The following is an 18,076-nucleotide window of genomic DNA, read 5'->3' on the forward strand; positions in this document are numbered from 1 at the left end:
TTACAGTGGTGTAACTAGTGGTCCGCAACCACTGCGAGCGCTTGGAGGTGCGCAGGGCTGCGGGGCGCCCTAGCCGCCACTAATCTCTGCTGGGAAGGAGGGACACAGAGGGGAGGGCACAGCGCACTCCTCTCCTGTGTGTCCCTCCTTCGTCTCCAGCGGCAGCAGCGTGTCTGTTTAGTGAAGTGCCCGTTCGTGAACGCTGATTGGCTCACGAACCGGCACTTCATTAAACAGACACGCCGCTGCCGCCGGAGACGAAGGAGGGACACACAGGAGAGGCGCGCGCTGTGCCCTCCGCATTCCTCCTTCACAAAACAGCATAGCAGCGGGGGAGCCCAGGGGGAGGGGGGGGGGGTTGAACCTGGCACTGGGGGGACGACCATATTTGGCACTGGGGGGCATAGTTGGCACTGGGTGGGGGCATAGTTACACTGGGGGGGCATATTTGGCCCTGGGGAAGCATATTTGGCACTGGGGGGTGTATGTGTACCTGGCACTGGGGGGGAGGGCATATTTGGCACTGGGGGCTTATGTGTACCTGGCACTGTGGGGGAATATCTGGCACTGGGGACATATGTGGCACTGAAAGCACAGCCCTAGCAACAAGCATTACCCCCTGGTTACAAGCACAACACCCAGCTCATGAAATCCCTGGCAACAAGCATTACCCCCTAGGAATGAGTGTGACACCCAGTGCATGAAACCCCTGGCAACTAATATTACCCTCTGGCAACAAGCTTGAAATCCAGCACATGATACCTCTGGCAACAAGCATAACACCTACCGCATGAAACCCCTGGCAACGAGCATGGAACCAAGAGCATGAAACCCCTGGCAACGAGCATGGAACCAAGAGCATGAAACCCCTGGCAACGAGCATGACACCCTGAGCATGAAAACCCTGGCACCGTGCATGGAACCAAGAGCATGAAACCCCTGGCAACGAGCAGGTAATTTAAAAGTAATTAGAAGCCTTACTGTAGGACTTAATGTGTAAAGGGCATTGCGGTGTGTGACATAATGTATCACGAACATTGCGGTGTGTGTCATAATGTGTCACAGGCATTACAGTGTGTGGCATAGTATATCACGGGCATTGTGGTATGTGGTATAATGTCTCAGGGGCATTGCGGTGTGTGGCATAATGTATAACGGGCATTGCGGTATGTGTCACAGGCATTACGGTGATTGGTACACTATATCACGGGCATTGTGGTATGTGGTATAATGTCTCAGGGTCATTGCAGTGTGTGACATAATGTATCACGGACATTGCTGTGTGTGTCATAATGTGTCACAGGCATTGTATGTGCTATAATGTTTTAGGGGCATTACGGTGTGTGGCATAATGTGTCGGGGGCATTATGGAGTGTCGCATATTGTGTCATGGGCATTATTGTGTGTGGCATAATGTGTCGGGGCATTATGGTGTGCGGCATATTGTGTCATGGGCATTATTGTGTGTGGCATAATGTGTCGGGGCATTATGGTGTGTGCATATTGTGTCATGTGCATTATTGTGTGTGGCATAATGTCTAAGGGCCATTGCAGTATGTGGCATAATGTATACTGCGCATTACTATACGGATGAAAAATGACAAATAATGTAAGGGGCATGAATCAGGATTATTTATTTTTCCTGTGGTGGCCAACGTATGGGCGTGCAGGTTGCAAAACTGGGGTATAAGGTAGTCTTTTCCTGCAATGCCACGCCCCTTTATGCAAAGCCACGCCCATTTCAGCAAGGCCACTGCCCCTTTTGCGGCGCGCTGAAGATTCACCTCTTTACTAGTGTCAATTATGGGGGGGGCAGACAATGTTTTGGCATGGGGGAGAAATATTTCTAGTTACGCCACTGATGTGTTACATTATACTTCATAAGAAGATGGTTTATTAAATATTTACCAAGGACATGTACTCTGTAATGGTTAGCCAAACCTCTGTGGTGGCTGGCCACACCCTTAAGCATGGGCCCCTACAACAGCATTCCCCCGGTGGGCCCTTCTTTCCCCAGTCCGACACTGACCACTGGGCATGTGCAGCAGCTCTGCTCTGTCCCTTAAACTGATGTTGTGGCAGCAGCTCTAGTAATCATATTATATACCATTGCTATTGTGGTCATAATCTCAACTGCTGGCCAAGAGGAGGGGGGTTTCCAGGCAACCGGAACCCCCCCCCCCACGTTTGCCTATGACTGCCTCCCCCTGCCACTCACTGCCTCTCCCTGTAACCCACTGCCTCCCCTTACATTACGCTGTCGCCTTATGCCTCTCCGTCACCCAATGCTGTGTGGCATATAATGAAATTGGGCTGGGGTGGAAGAGGGGGGCCCAAATTATATTTTTGCACCTGGCACAAGTTCCGCCACTGAGTATATCATATGGACAATTGTAGTGATAGGGCCCCCCACAAGTTAGTTGTCACATGTTAAAAATTTGATGGTTTTACCTTCGATGGCTATTTAGCGTACATGCGCAGTTGGAGCTTGTAATTCACGCATGGGCAACAGTGTTGTGTTGCGGACACCGCTTCCGGGTGTGCAATGTTCATTTACTTAACATCGGATGAGCTATTGGAACCTGCATGCAATCTGTCAAACAACGCAACCCTGGCATCAAATGGAAAAAAAACATTTCCATGGAACCGGGAATGTCTCTACACGCGGGGGTGTATGTAATATAAAGTACATCAGGAGTTTCCATTAGCAAAATAATCCTGCAAATAAAACTAAGCTTAAATAAATAAGCTTCTGCTCCTTTCCACGCTCATTCTCTCAATAACAGAGCTATCGTACAGTGGGGGTCATTCCGAGTTGATCGCTCGCTAGCTAGTTTTAGCAGCCGTGCAAACGCTATGCCGCCGCCCACTGGGAGTGTATTTTAGCTTAGCAGAAGTGCAAACGGTTGTATCGCAGAGTGGCTACAAAAAATGTTTTGTGTAGTTTCAGAGTAGCTCAAAACCTACTCAGAGCTTGTGATCACTTCAGACTGTTCAGTTCCGGATTTGACGTCACAAACCCGCCCAGCGTTTGCCCAGCCATGCCTGTGTTTTCCCTGGCACGCCTGCGTTTTTCATAACACTCCCTGAAAACGGTCAGTTGCCACCCAGAAACGCCCACTTCGTGTCAATCACTCTGCGGCTGCCAGTGCGACTGAAATGCTTCGCTAGACCCTGTGCAAAACTACATCGTTCGTTGTGCCTGTACGTTACGCGTGCACATTGCGCTGCATACGCATGCGCAGAACTGCAGATTTTTAGCCTGATCACTGCGCTGCGAACAAATTCAGCTAGCGATCAACTCGGAATGACCCCCAGTGTTACTAATTATCCGCGACACACGTTGAGTTTCTGAATACTGGATTTAAAAACCTCTAAACAAATTTCATCCAAAACTTCTGTTCATTTTGTACATTTTGGCAAAATAAGCATTATATTATATTATTAATATTACTATTATGAATATTATTATTTTTATTATTATTTTTATTTTATTATTATTATTTTTCCATATTCTATTCTATTTGGTATTCTGCATTTTAAATATTAAATTAATTATTACCATTTGTATCTTCATGTTTGAAATCCTAAATGATTATTTTTATTGTAACACTTACCAACTGCAGTGAGGCGTCCTATAAACTGAGACTCCGATCAGTTGTATAAGAGTAAACAGTTTGGACTCTTAGTTAAAGAACAAATTCCATTTTGCGCAAGAGCGATCCCCGGACCCTGGGCAGGAGGCTGAATAAATTGCTGTTTTTGTGTTGTTGTTGTTTTTTTTTTAAATTAAATTTGCTGTGAAAATTTACATATTTTAAACACATCTTTCACTTTTATTTTTACGTTTTAAAATTGAAACGACTGATTTTTTTGCAGAATACTCACTGGGCCAGCTGCGTGTTGGGCGGCCAGAAACTGTGACTCAGGTCAGTTTAATATAAATGTAAATAACGCTTTCTTTTAGAGATCAAATTCCATTTTTCGTAAGAACATTCACCGGAAACCTGGCTGGAGGGCTGAAAAACTCTGTTTTTGTTTTATTTTGCACAATAACAGGAAACTGACGAAGGTTTAAAGTATAAATTTAAAACAAAATATTTCATGCTACAGTAACTGCAAAGTATCATTAATGGTGGAATCGCAGCTAGGATGTCTGTCATTCACGTGTTTTAGTCATTTTCATACTCGTGTTTGTGTGTATATATATTTATTATTATTATCTCATTATTTTATGTTACAATGTTACTGCAGCACTGTACAAGGAATGCGCATAGGGGGAGATGTATCAAGTAGTGTGAAGAGTGGAGACGTGGATTGGCCATCGCAACCGAAAAGCTTCTACCTATCATTTTATAAAATGTACTCGATACATGCTAGCTAAAAGCTGATTGGTTACCATAGGCAACTTCTCCACTTCTCCACTGCTTGATACATCTTCGCCATAGTAACAGTGTAACTTGACAAATCATAAATATATTCTAGACTGAATTGGCATGTATACAGTAGTAGCAACATACGCCAATAAAATGACAGACCGGGAAGGAGGAGGACACCAGGCGAGGGTAGGGCAACTTACTTGTAGGGTATACAGTAATAAGTCACAGGGAGTTGAGATGGTTCGGCACCCAGTGACCCTGTACACTAAGTAAGGGCGAGCATACAGTACCAGAATGTATTTAAAGACAAAATGCAATGAGCACAGGTGGCACATACTGCAAAGTGCTCTGGGCATAGGTGCCAGCTCTGTGGGTGTTGCGAGTGCTCAAGCATGCCCAATGCCCATCTAGCCCTGATTATTGTGGCATACATTTTGGCTATGTGGTGGCAGAGGCAGTGTTGTGCTATCACTGTCAGAGGCAAGGGGCATGTAAGGAAAATCTGGTGGCTAGAGGGGGCATGTAAGAAAAGCTGTAAGGCAGAGGGTCATGTGAGGGAAAAGCTGGTGGGCAGAGGGTCATGTGAGGGAAAAGCTGGTGGGCAGAGGGTCATGTGAGGGATAGGCTGGTGGGCAGAGGGTCATGTGAGGGAAAAGCTGGTGGGCAGAGGGTCATGTGAGGGATGGGCTGGTGGGCAAATGGTCATGTGAGGGAAAAGCTGGTGGGCAGAGGGTCATGTGAAGGAAAAGCTACTGGGCAGAGGGTCATGTGAGGGAAAAGCTGGTGGGCAGAGGGTCATGTGAGGGAAAAGCCGGTGGGCAGAGGGTCATGTGAGGGATAGGCTGGTGGGCAGAGGGTCATGTGAGGGAAAAGCCGGTGGGCAGAGGGTCATGTGAGGGAAAAGCTGGTGGGCAGAGGGTCATGTGAGGTAAAAAGCTGGTGGGCAGAGGGTCATGTGAGGGAAAAGCTGGTGGGCAGAGGGTCATGTGAGGGAAAAGCTGGTGGGCAGAGGGTAATGTGAGAGAAAAGCTGGTGGGCAGAGGGTCATGTGAGGGAAAAGCTCATGGGCAGAGGGTCTTGTGAGGGAAAAGCCGGTGGGCAGAGGGTCATGGGCAGAGGGTCATGTGAGGGATAGGCTGGTGGGCAAATGGTCATGTGAGGGAAAAGCTGGTGGGCAAAGGGTCATGTGAGGGAAAAGGTGGTGGGCAGAGGGTCATGTGAAGGATAGGCTGGTGGGAAAAAGGTCATGTGAGGGAAAAGCTGGTGGACAGAGGGTCATGTGAGGGAAAAGCTGGTGGGCAGAGGGTCATGTGAGGGAAAAGCCGGTGGGCAGAGGGTCATGTGAGGGAAAAGCTGGTGGGTACAGGGTCATGTGAGGGAAAAGCCGGTGGGCAGAGGGTCATGTGAGGGATAGGCTGGTGGGCAAATGGTTATGTGAGGGAAAAGCTGGTGGGCAGAGGGTCATGTGAAGGAAAAGCTAGTGGGCAGAGGGTCATGTGAGGGAAAAGGTGGTGGGCAGAGGGTCATGTGAAGGAAAAGCTGGTGGGCAGAGGGTCATGTGAGGGAAAAGCTGGTGAGCAGAGGGTCATGTGAAGGAAAAGCTGGTGGGCAGAGGGTCATGTGAGGGAAAAGCTCTTGGACAGTCGAAATCCCAACAAGGGACACTAAGTAGTTCTAACTCTCCTCCTACCCCTAGAAAAAATAAAACCGGTGGAGACGTTCATGATTCCATTAAATTTTTCATTGAATATTTGACATTTTATGTAGGTATTGTTCATGCATAAAGACATTTATTAACCACAGCATACAATTGAGCAATTGTAAATGTATTATACGATGGGAGCTCGCTAGATAAAACAGCATCTGTTCCGTACAATAAAACGTTAGCCTTAAATCAGAGCTTTGTATCCTTATCTTTCTGTTACCTGAGCAAACGTTCCCCAGCTAGGGGGGTGATTTATCATATCTTGGAGAGCGTTGAAGTGGAGAAGTTGCCAATCACCTGCCATTTTACTGACTGTGCTAGATAAATAACAGTCAGAACCTGATTGGTTGCAAAGGGCAACTTCTCTATCTGCTATATGAGAAATAAATGTACAGTAACACAATCTGCTATACCAAACACCAGCAATAATTCCTAACAAAACGTTATTCCTCAATATTTAACACCATACACTGTGACGCAGAGTCCCCCTTATATCACTAAAACCAGCACCAGGCTGAACCAGCCAGGGGGATAATGCCATAGCAGGGCATACACTCAGTGTGGGGTGCCCCTGCCATCACATTTAACACCCCCCAAACCAGTCAGCCCAGGGCTGAAATTGCTTAGAAAGTTGGGACTTAAAAAAATAAAAAAGGGGTCCCCCTCTCCCGAGCAACAACCCACGCTACGCCCTGCACCCCTGGTGGCGGTGGGTGCAGGGTTCATGGTATGATAATATTGTTCTTTACAGGCAGCCTACAGGTTCCAGCAAGGCTGCCCTAGCGTGCCAGCACTTGGAAGGGTGGCGGGCTTTAAGCTCTTTTTCATGCCCCCCCCCCCTTCCCCTCCCAGGGCTTCTGGCGTTTTCCTCTGGTGTTTTCACCCAGGGGGGCAGCGGCCTTTAAGCTCTATTTCATGGCCGCCGCCTCCCCAGGGCTTCCGGCATCTTACTCCGGTGTCTTCACCTGGGGGGGAGACAGCCTTTAAGCTCTTTTTCATGGTTTACACTGAGGAAGCCGCCAAAGTTTGGAAGGTGGGGAAACGCGTCTGTATCTTCTCCCAGATTGTAGGACACAGCGGAGATTCACCTATCAGCCGGCTGGCTATCTTTTTACCCCATTGCTTAAAGGGGTTAAGCAGGTGAAGAGTGACCACACACGGACTCCAGATAAGGCTGATGAGAAGAGCGGCAGCCGGGAGGGCTATTATACAAACCGTGTCTGTGATAAGCTGCTGAACAGTTTACAATTATACTCTGGTAATTAACCCATTTATAAAGAGTTTTGGACTGCTTAATACATGTTACATGGCCTTGCATGAACACTTTATATACTAATTGGGAGGCAAGTCTGAGAAACTACTAACTACATTACAGAGTTAACAGCTGCTAAGTGCAAGTACTAATCCTAACTTTAATAAACGCATGACTTGTATGTTACATTGGGCTTATGGAGGAAATTGAAAATGTGCTGAGTGCTTAGGTGGTACAAAGTATCACTGAAGAATATAGGAAAGAGACTTTGTTGCTTATCAGTTCTTGGTGCAGCTGCACAGGTCATTATCTTAAACAGTGAATTTTAAGTAATATTGAAATATAAAAGTTTTTTATGTTTTTTATTTATTTTTATTTTTATTGTATTGCATTGATGCTGGCCGGTATCAACTATAGTGATATGTTATAAAATATTATATAATAAAATCTACTAACAGATTAAATAGCGCTTCCCCATTGTTTTTCTTGTATCTGGTTAAAAAAAGGGGGTTGAAACCAATTACCCCAGGGAAAGCAGCTCTTTTTTCTGTTTAATAACGGTGCCAGGATTTTTGTTTGTTTTTCTTTTTCATGGCTGCCTCCTCTTCAGGGCTTCCGGCATCTTCACCTGGTGGGCGGCAGCCTTTAAGCTCTTTTTTATGGCCGCCGTCCATCCAGGACTTCCATTGGATCTTCTCTCTTCAGGAGCTTTTCATTGCTCCTCCTCCGCCGTCGGACTGACAACCGCTCTCTCGCACTGACTTATAGAAATCAGCCAGAGGGGGTGGGATGATAACGCAGCGAGCCGTGATTGGCTCGCGGAGGCCATCATGATTTTCAAAAATGACGCTGATGTGAGCAAGCCACAGAAGATCTATGGCTAGTTCTCCAAGATGTTTGGAACAACCTCCCTGCCGAGTTCCTTCAAAAACTGTGTGCAAGTGCACCTGGAAGAACGGATGCTGTTTTGAAGGCAAGGGTGGTCACACCAAATATTGATTTGATTTAGATTTTTCTTCTGTTCATTCACTTTGCATTTTGTTAATTGATAAAAATAAACTATTAACACTTCTATTTTTTAAAGCATTCTTACTTTTCAGCATTTTCTCCACACCTGCCTAAAACTTTAGCACAGTACTGTATATATGTGTGTGTATATATATATATATATATATATATAACATTATAGTACTATAGCACTGTTTTTTCCTGTTGGAGAACCATTATTATATGTCAGATGTATCCTATGCAAAGCAGTCTCGCCCCGCGGCTGCAGGATATAACCAGTCACTGCAGGTAAGAGGATATGACTATAGCAATGCTTTGTCTGCAGGCTGTAGGGATTATAGGGAGTTTGGACAAGTCTGTTAATCATCTCCCAATTTATTGTCCATGTGTCATTGTTTTCCAATGAACAGTCAGTAAGCTTGTTTGTCTGTGCAGTTTTCTCATGTCTTGAATTGCTGTTATTCTGCAGATAGTGGGTACAGCTGTGGATGAAATTCGGCCATACTGCTCTGCTGCGTCAACCACACCTGGGGCTTTGCTAGACATTAAAGACCATGCCACTGACCCTCTAATACAGTAAGAATGTATAATTTGAGTGCACACTCTGAAACCTGACATTAGAGGAAGGGGTGGGGCCCACTGGGGCCCTCCCCTGTATACCAGTGGGCAAGTCTGACTCTGCGCATCATTGGTACAGTCTGTGGCGGAAGTTCCGAAGGCAATGGAGTCGGCTGCTGCCGGGCTCCTGCAGTGAAGGGGGCACCTTCTCCATTGTCTCTGGTGCACTTCAGTCACTGTGCGCCTGCCGCTTACAATGTATGAGCACATGCGCTACCGTTCACAGCAAAATAATTTATGCAGTGTACGGCACGAAGTTAACCCCCTGTTTATTCAGTGAATGGGGAGGTGGGGTTGGCTGGCAGTGTGCCCGCCCTGACCAAAACCCTGGCTCCAGCCCCCTGACCCGCGGGCTGCCCGGCTCTCTCCCGCTGACTCTCACTCATGCTGCCCGGCTCCCTCCTGCAGACACCCCGCCTCCTGACACCGCGGGCTGCCCGGCTCTCTCCCGCTGACTCTCACTCATGCTGTCCGGCTCCCTCCTGCAGACACCCCGCCTCCTGACACCGCGGGCTGCCCGGCTCTCTCCCGCTGACTCCCCAGCTTCCGCCCACTAACACCGTGGCTGCCTGGCTACCTCTCGCTGATCCCCCACCACTGTCCAGGAGCTGCTGAAATGTGGGGAATATCTGGTGAGAATAGGGGACTGACGGGGGAGAGTGCCGGGTGGGTCCGGAGAATGACTGTGTGTGTGTGTGTGTGTGTGTGTGTGTGTGTGTGTGTGTGTGTGTGTGTGAATGTATAAGCGTGAGTGTATGTGCATTTGTATATATGTGGCTGTGTGTACATGTACAGTATATATGTGTGTATGTATATATGTGACTGGGGTGTATGTGGCTGTGTGTGTATATATATATATATATATATATATATATATATATATATATATAGGCCCAGTAAATCACCTGCTTATAGAACTGCCGTCCAAGTCTGATTGAGTGCCGACGATATTTCCCTGCATTATATATGTGTGTGTGCGTGTGTGTGTGTGTGTGTGTGTGTGTGTGTGTTTATATGGCTGCTGTATGTGTATTTGTATATATTCGTGTTTGTATATGTGGTTTTGTGTGTGTGTGTGTGTGTGTGTGTGTGTGTGTGTGTGTGTGTGTGTGTGTGTGTGTGTGTATATCTGTAACAGAAATACTGTAAACCCATTAATTGCCTAATTAAATTAGAGAACAATACATTACATAATTCAGGGGATTTGGGTGGACACACGGGAGTGGGGCTGGGGAAAGCAACGCCTGGATACAGGGTTCAGTTCAGGGGTGGGAATCTTGATTGAAAGTAAGAGTTTCAAGGGCACGTTTAAAAAATAGGCGGCTGGATAAAAATCTGAGGGGTATATGCAGAGCCGGCACTAACCAATATGATGCCACAGGCAAGATTTTGGCTGGTGCCACCTAGAACCGCCGCTAGTTCTGTCTCGGACCCTGCACCCCTTTCTAGCACCATCACCCATAGCAGTCCTCATTTTGGTGTTATTACCCCTATATTTTGAATAGGAACAGTGCGCACATTCGTCGCACAGCCCAGTGAGACTGTGACTGTATCTGCATATGAATGCTATGTGACAGTGATTTCCAGGAATACTCTGTAACATATCATTTTAATCAGCAGGACCTGCTTGTGTCCCTAGGCATACCAAATGCCATAGGCATTTGCCTAGTTTGCCTATACCTAGGGCCGGCTCTGGGTATATGTATGCCCTGGCAATACGGGGGGGAAAGTGGTATCAGTGCACATTATGAGCGCTGGCACTGCTTCTCCACCATGTATGACGCTGGCGGTGTGCATGGTAACAGGGTCGGTATGTGCCCTTGTCTATATCGGCGCTGCTATCTACAAGATAGCATGCCAATATACAGGGTAATCTGTGTATGGTCAGTTGTACTGACCATTCCGACACCTGCAGCTATCGATTTAGACAGCTGCAGGTGTCGTTGCCCATACACCACAGCCAGGGACATTTCTGGCTGCGTCAGCTTCCAGCCCCAAGCTACATGTGAGATCTCGCACATGCCCAGAGGAGACAGCCGGGAGGAGAGACACAGCTTATCAGCACTAGGCTGATGTGCTGTTGTGGTCTGGCAGTAATCGCCAGAGTGGGGAGTTTTCACTCCCCCACTTTGGCTCGGTGCTGCGCTGCTTCCTTCTTCGCCTCGGTGAAGAGTCGAAGCAGGAAGCGCTATAATATGATACATACACCCCTGAGTGTTGGAGGGCTTTGTAGAGGTTGGGAGAGGGAATGGTGATCAGGGGAGAGGTGAAGAAGTGGCCATTGGCGAACTGGGCCGAGGGGCAGGAAGGGGGCACCATCATCTATTTCGCCTCCGGGCATTTGATATGAACTTACGCCCCTGGGTACAGTAAATGTTCGTTGGCTTAGCAACAGAACAGAACGTCAGAAAGGGAGTATGAATGACATTTGGCAGCAGACCAGGCCACTTCGCAGTGAAATTGAAGTAAAACAATCTCTGCAATACGCTTTTACATAACCATGGGTGCGTAAATCAGTGGTCTCCAACCTTAATTGGGGTGTGAGCTACTTTCGGAAAATAAAACCTTTGAAGGAGCTAACCCCTCCCCCCAATGCGCGAGCGTTCCTGCGAAAGTGTGTGTCGCCTCACAAAAGCGGGTGTGGCCTCACAAATACAAGTAATGCCCCCCCGCGTAGTGCCAGATACACAAATAATACCCCCAGCAGTGCCAGATACACAAATAATACCCCCAGCAGTGCCAGATACACAAATAATGCCCCCCCCCCTCGCAGTGTCCGATACAGTGCCCCACACAGTGCTAACCCTTGCTGGCTTCTACTGCCGCCGGTGCTGCTCCTCCTGTATGAGGGACGGAGGGGAGGAGAGCGCAGCGCGCGCCTCTCCTGTGAAGTCCGGAGAGAGGCTGCGGTGAGGGTGACAGAGTCTCCGGCGGTGGTGGGCATTTAAAATATGGTGCTGGTAAGTGAGCCAATCAAAACTCACGGTCCAGCAGCCAATCAGGTGCCGCCACTGCCGGTCAATGAGCTCTGATTGGCTGACGGCCGGCACCATATTAAAAATGAAGGGAGGAGGAGTGCCAGTGACTGCCCAAGCCCGTGCGCTCTGTGAGCTACCGAAAATACTATGGCGAGCTACCGGTAGCTCGCGAGCTATGGGTTGGAGATCACTGGTGTAAATAGTTTGTGACATGGACCCAGGGGTTTATGTGAAAGGTCCTCTCCACGACGGGAAACTAGAGCATAACCATCCCACAGATTGGTAGTCTTCACCGTGCTTGTAAACTTGTATTTGCAGGATATACAGTCTATGAAAAACACTACGGTGGTGGCAGACCATTCCCCTGCGCAGTGTCGGTGGTGTTACAGGATATACCAGATATAAGCCATGCAGTCACTGTATCACACATCCTGGGGGGAGGACTTCAACTATCCAACTGCTGTAGGACTACAAGGCTCTGCATGCAAGTTGGGACCTAGGACCAGACTTTGGGAGGTAGCAGCTGTCCTGGTGTATAGAGACCTCACCCCAGTGCCCAGACTAATTATCAGCTGCTGCTGCTTTCTCTCGCCCTTTCCTCCTCTGGTTGGAGCTGCCATGTAGAAAGAGGGAGACCCTGAGGAACAGGCCTGAGGGCAGACGTCGCTTACACAGACACAGGAGTGTGTGAGCGGCCATGGACCATGGGAAATTAAAGGGGGCAGCTGGAGAGTCCTTAGTCACTGCCTCTGCCCCATTCATTAGCGTTCTAGTTGCCAGAGAGGGGGGAGTTTCATTGGTGGTGCTGGTACCTGCAGTGAGGGTTCTTGGACCCGGCAGAAGGTAGCTCCTTAGGGCTGAGAGGAAGGAGGGGAGGCAGAGTACCTATCTCTGCGCCCTCTCAGATTCTGCACCTTGGGCGCAGGCACCCTTAGCTTCCCCCCCCCCCCCCCTCCCCTCCCTAGTTGTGGCCATGGCTTGTTTGCCTCTGTGGTTCTTGCTTATTATTTTACTGTGTAGGTAGTGAGTAGCTGCAGACATTGGTCAGTTCTATCGCTCTGTAGCATCAAATCTGTGACAGAATGAGGGGTGTTAGATGAAGAATTGATATTAACCACTTTCCTGGCACTGTCGCATGTGATGCGATCGGCGACCAGAGCCAGAAGTACGTTACCCGGCCTGTCCACCGTGCTCCCTGTCACGTAGAAGAGGATCTCCTATGGCTCCCTGGATCCCCCTGGCAGTGATACGGAGGTCTCTGACAGCTGACATCACTGCCGGAATCGCGCCCCAGAATGCTGTGCGCCCAGAATTCTGGAGCGCAAGCTCCGTGGAATCACATTGTGGGGAATGGAACTAAAAAAAAGAAAAAAAGGTGGCTTTTTATGGGGGAGGGGGTGTTATAAAACATGGATTATTTTTATTTGCTCCTATTATTAGGATTGAAGACCACTATTGCCAGTGGGGGATGGGAAGTTATTTTATAATGGGGACCTTTGGACTCTTAGATATATATTTTTTTAATACAATATTTTACTATAGTATTATTAAACTAATAATACTATATTAAAATAATTTAATCTTTAATATGTAATAATAAAAAGACGTGACCATTTCTAAGCGGTTTTGCGGGGGGGGGGGGGGGGGGGGGAAATGACATTTAAGTGGTTAAAGACACCAACTCTGTAAAGAACTCCTAATTGTGGGATAGGCTGACGTCGCCATCTACAGCTCAAAGTTGAAACTACAGCTCAAAAAAAAGCATTATTATTTTGTATGTTTTTAACACCCTAACTACAACATGCTGACTGCAGTATAACGCCATAATACACGCCATAACCTCAATGGGTGTAGCCTACTTGTTTACATATTTCATGCATTAAAAAAGTGAGTATTACAAAATCTAATGAATTAGAGATATCGGCCATGATCTTACTGATTGGTGACAACAGTGGGTAACAAAACAATTTCTCATCTTCTGCAGAAATCATGAAAACCTGGTACAGCTTCTGTAACAAACAACAGTGCAGAAGCCATTGCTAGTGTCTGGAAAAAACAGTTCACAAGGAAAAAGGGACCAAACTACTGTATGAACCATCCAGAGCCGGCCATAGGCATAGGCTAACTAGGCAATTACCTAGGGCATTTGATATGCCTAGGGGCATCAGCTGCTTCTGCTGATTAAAATGATATGCGGCATGCCTATATTCTGTGTGTAGCATTTCATATGCAGATACAGCCACAGTCTCACACAGTATATAGGCATGCTGCATATCATTTTAATGAGTAGAAGCTGCTTGTGCATCCTAGCCACATAACAATGTAAATAAGATGCATTTTCATAAAAAAAGGTGCCCAACGTTAGCACTGAGGCAAGATTTATGAGGACACATCTGTATCCAAGCAGAGGCAGAGGTCACAGTGTTAGTGGCAGTGTGAGTGCTGTGTGCATGTGAGTGGGTTGGTTGTGCAGTAGTGTTCAGAATATGTGTAAGGAGCATTATGTGTGTCTTGTAAAAATGCATTAATAATGTGCAACATATGTGTAAAGGGCACTGTGTGTCATTATGTATAACAGGGTACTACTATGTGTGTCATTATGTGTATAAGGGCATTAATAAAGTGTGGCATATGTGTAAGGGACATTATGTGTAAAAGGGCATTAATAAAGTGTGGCATATGTGTAAGGGACATTATGTGTAAAAGGGCATTAATAAAGGTTGTCATAATGTGTAATGTTTATAAGGACCTTAATAATGTGTCTCATATGTGTAATGGGCATTACTGTGTGGAATTATGTGTATAAATGCATCACTAATGTGTGGCATTATGGCCCTCATGCCGAGTTGTTCGCTCGTTAGCTGCTTTTAGCAGCATTGCACACGCTAAGCCGCCGCCCTCTGGGAGTGTATCTTAGCATAGCAGAATTGCGAACGAAAGATTAGCAGAATTGCGAATAGAAATTTCTTAGCAGTTTCTGAGTAGCTCGAGACTTACTCCTACACTGCGATCAGTTCAGTCCTTTACGTTCCTGGTTTGAAGTCACAAACACACCCAGCGTTCGCCCAGCCACTCCCCTGTTTCTCCAGACACTCCCGCGTTTTTCCCTGAAACGCCTGCGTTTTTTCACACACTCCCAGAAAACGGTCAGTTTCCGCCCAGAAACACCCACTTCCTGTCAATCACACTATGATCAGCAGAACGATGAAAAAACCTCGTTAGGCCGTGAGTAAAATACCAAACTTTTGTGCAAATTTACTTGGCGCAGGCGCACTGCAGTGCGAACATTGCGCATGCGCAGTTTGCTACTAATCGCTCCGTAGCGAAAAAAAATAACGAGCGAACAACTCGGAATGAGGGCCTATGTGTATAAGGTGCTCTACTATGTGGTGTTGCATATAGAAAGGGCACTACTGTGTCGTCTAGTGTAAATAAAGAGCAATAGGGTATGGTGTAATGTGAATAAGGAGCAATTCAGTGTGATGTAATGTGAATAAGGGGCTCTACTGTGCGGAGTAACGTTTATAAGGTAAAGTGATACTACTGTGGTATGTAATATGAATTATGGACACTGTCGCATGATCAGATGTGACTAAAGTTGCAGTACTGTGTGGCGCAATTGGAATTGGGGTTACTATTGTGTGGCCATGCCCCTTGCCAGCAAAAACACATCCCTTTTTGGGCTGTGTGCCAAATGTGCAAACTGTTCAGGGACGTGCAGTTAGGGGAGGCAGTCCTCCCCTGTCATCAATGATTAAAATAATACAAAAAGACACATATGACACATTCTGTGTCATATGTATTTTCTTTATATTAATCTAATCATTTTAGATGATTAAACTAGTTTGGGAGGCACTGATAGCTCGTGCCTCCCACTGACAGTGTGAACGGGGTCAGAGCGGGGGGTGGGCCAAACACTGGGCTGTAAAAGTCCATGTAAAAAAACACTGAACCGGGAATTCTACAAGTGCCTCGCTGGCAGGGAAAGCATGCCCCTGCCAGCGAGGCACATGTAATTGGACAGCGGATCCAGTGCTGGATCCGCTGGTCCAATCACACAGTGGGACAAGGAAGGGACTCAGAGCTCTCCCTTCCGCCACTGAGTACCCGGTGATCTGCAGCTGGAAGAATCAGCGCCCAGAGCCGGCCCTAGCTTCATCTAGGTGCTGGCTCAGCAACCACTACTGCTCTGTGGGGCACCCGATGTTCGGCGCCGCTGGCGGCTCTGCTCTTGCATATCTGAGCAGAGCCGCCTGCTGTAGCACCAGAGAGGGAGCGGAGTGTGTGTGTTCACTCCAGATGCGGGTAGCCACCGCCGGAAGGTCCCTGTCGTCAACCATCGTAGTGTTGTGGGCTCCCTGACCACTGGCCCTAGCAGCGGCTTTGTTCACTACCGCCCCCTCCTCCTGAGATGAGTGGCCAGACATTCCATCTGTGCCCTTCAGGGTCACACTACCCGATGACCCTCCAAACTACAGGCTGCCATCCTGGAGCTGCCTGCTGAGACCATCCTGACCACAGGCTGCCGAGCTGGAACTGCCTGCAGCAGCACCCAGCCAGTGTCCAGATTACCCCCGTGCAAGAGCTGGACACGGACACGTGGGTTCGGGCACCAGCGCCTAGCAGTCATTTTCCTCCAGGTGAGATGTGAGCTGAGGGGGGCGAGCACCAGGAATAGGTCAGCGCTATCACTCCTCTCTCCTGTCCCCTATGTCCTGTCCCTGTCACCCCGCTCTACTGTCCCCCCCGTCCTGGTCCTATGACCTCTGTCCTATCACCTCTGTACTATCCTCACCGTATTGTCCCATTCCCCACTGTCATATCCCTGTCCCTATCCTCTCTGACCTTGCCCTGTCACCTCTGTTGTGTTCCTGTCACTCCTCTCTCCTGCCCCATCTGTCCTGGTCCCTCTCCCAGTCATCCACTATCTCCCTTGGGAGGAGGGGGGGGGGGGCATCAGACAGAATCTTGCCTAGGGCATCAAATTGGCTAGGGCCGGCTCTGGAACCATCTATTCCAAATAGTTTGTGACTTGGACCCAGGGGCTTATGGGAAAGGCATACTTGCCTACCCTCCCGGAATGGGCGGGAGGCTCCCGAAATTCGTGTGACCCTCCCGGCCCCCCAGAAGAGCAAGCAAGTCTCCCGATTTCAGGAATCACCCCCTGCCCAGCCGCCCACTTAGCGAGTAAAGTGGGTGGTCCGGGCAGGCGATGACGCGATTCTTGTTGAATCGCGTCATCATAGCCACGCCCCCTGCTGTATAATGCCGGTAATAGCAGCATTACACAGCAGGGGCGTGGCTTACATGATGCGTCCAGCAGCCACGCCCCCGTTCTGCCTCTGGCCCGCCCCCCCTCAGCACGTCACCACACTGCCCGCCTGCCCTGCTGAGCCGACCGGCTGCTCTCTCCCGGAGAGAGCAGCCCAAAAGTCGGTAAGTATGGGGAAAGGTCCTCTCCACGAAGGGAAACTCGATGCTACCGTGATGAAAGTAGTGCGGGTGGGGAAATGGCGCAGCTACATCGCTTTCTCAGGGCATTATGGGAAATCATTACTGCAGCTTAAGAAATAGTGCTTACTAGTGAACTGCAACATATTATTGACATGGGTACAGTAGCCATGACAATATGTCATTATACCCCAGTTCTCACAAGTTCTGTACTATTGTTCATTGTTATATTACTGCCAGGTAGACTATTTGCATTTTTAATATTTCTGTATACTTATCAGGCCAAAAGTAATAAGGTGTATAGATAGTTCTACATACATACAGTTGTATGGGTCAGTCCCCTCATTTTCCCAAAAAGTTTAGGCTGCAAAAAGTCATATCTCAGAGTGGGATCGGTATGAAATACCTCCAATCAAAATTCCGACAAGGTCAAAATCCCGACATGGACAAAATACCAACATTTAAAATACCGACAAGGTCAAAATACCGACATGTAAAATGTCGACAGGTCAAAATGCCGACATGAGTTTTTCATTGTTTTTTGGTGTGTATGCACACTATTATATTCCCCTTCCAGGTCCACTGGGATGGTAAAGTATGAACAAGTCGGTTTCAATGAAAAAATCATGTCGGCATTTTGACCTGTCGACATTTTACATGTCGGTATTTTAAATGTCGGTATTTT

This window comes from Pseudophryne corroboree, chromosome 2, assembly GCF_028390025.1.
Source record: "Pseudophryne corroboree isolate aPseCor3 chromosome 2, aPseCor3.hap2, whole genome shotgun sequence".
NCBI lineage: Eukaryota > Metazoa > Chordata > Amphibia > Anura > Myobatrachidae > Pseudophryne > Pseudophryne corroboree.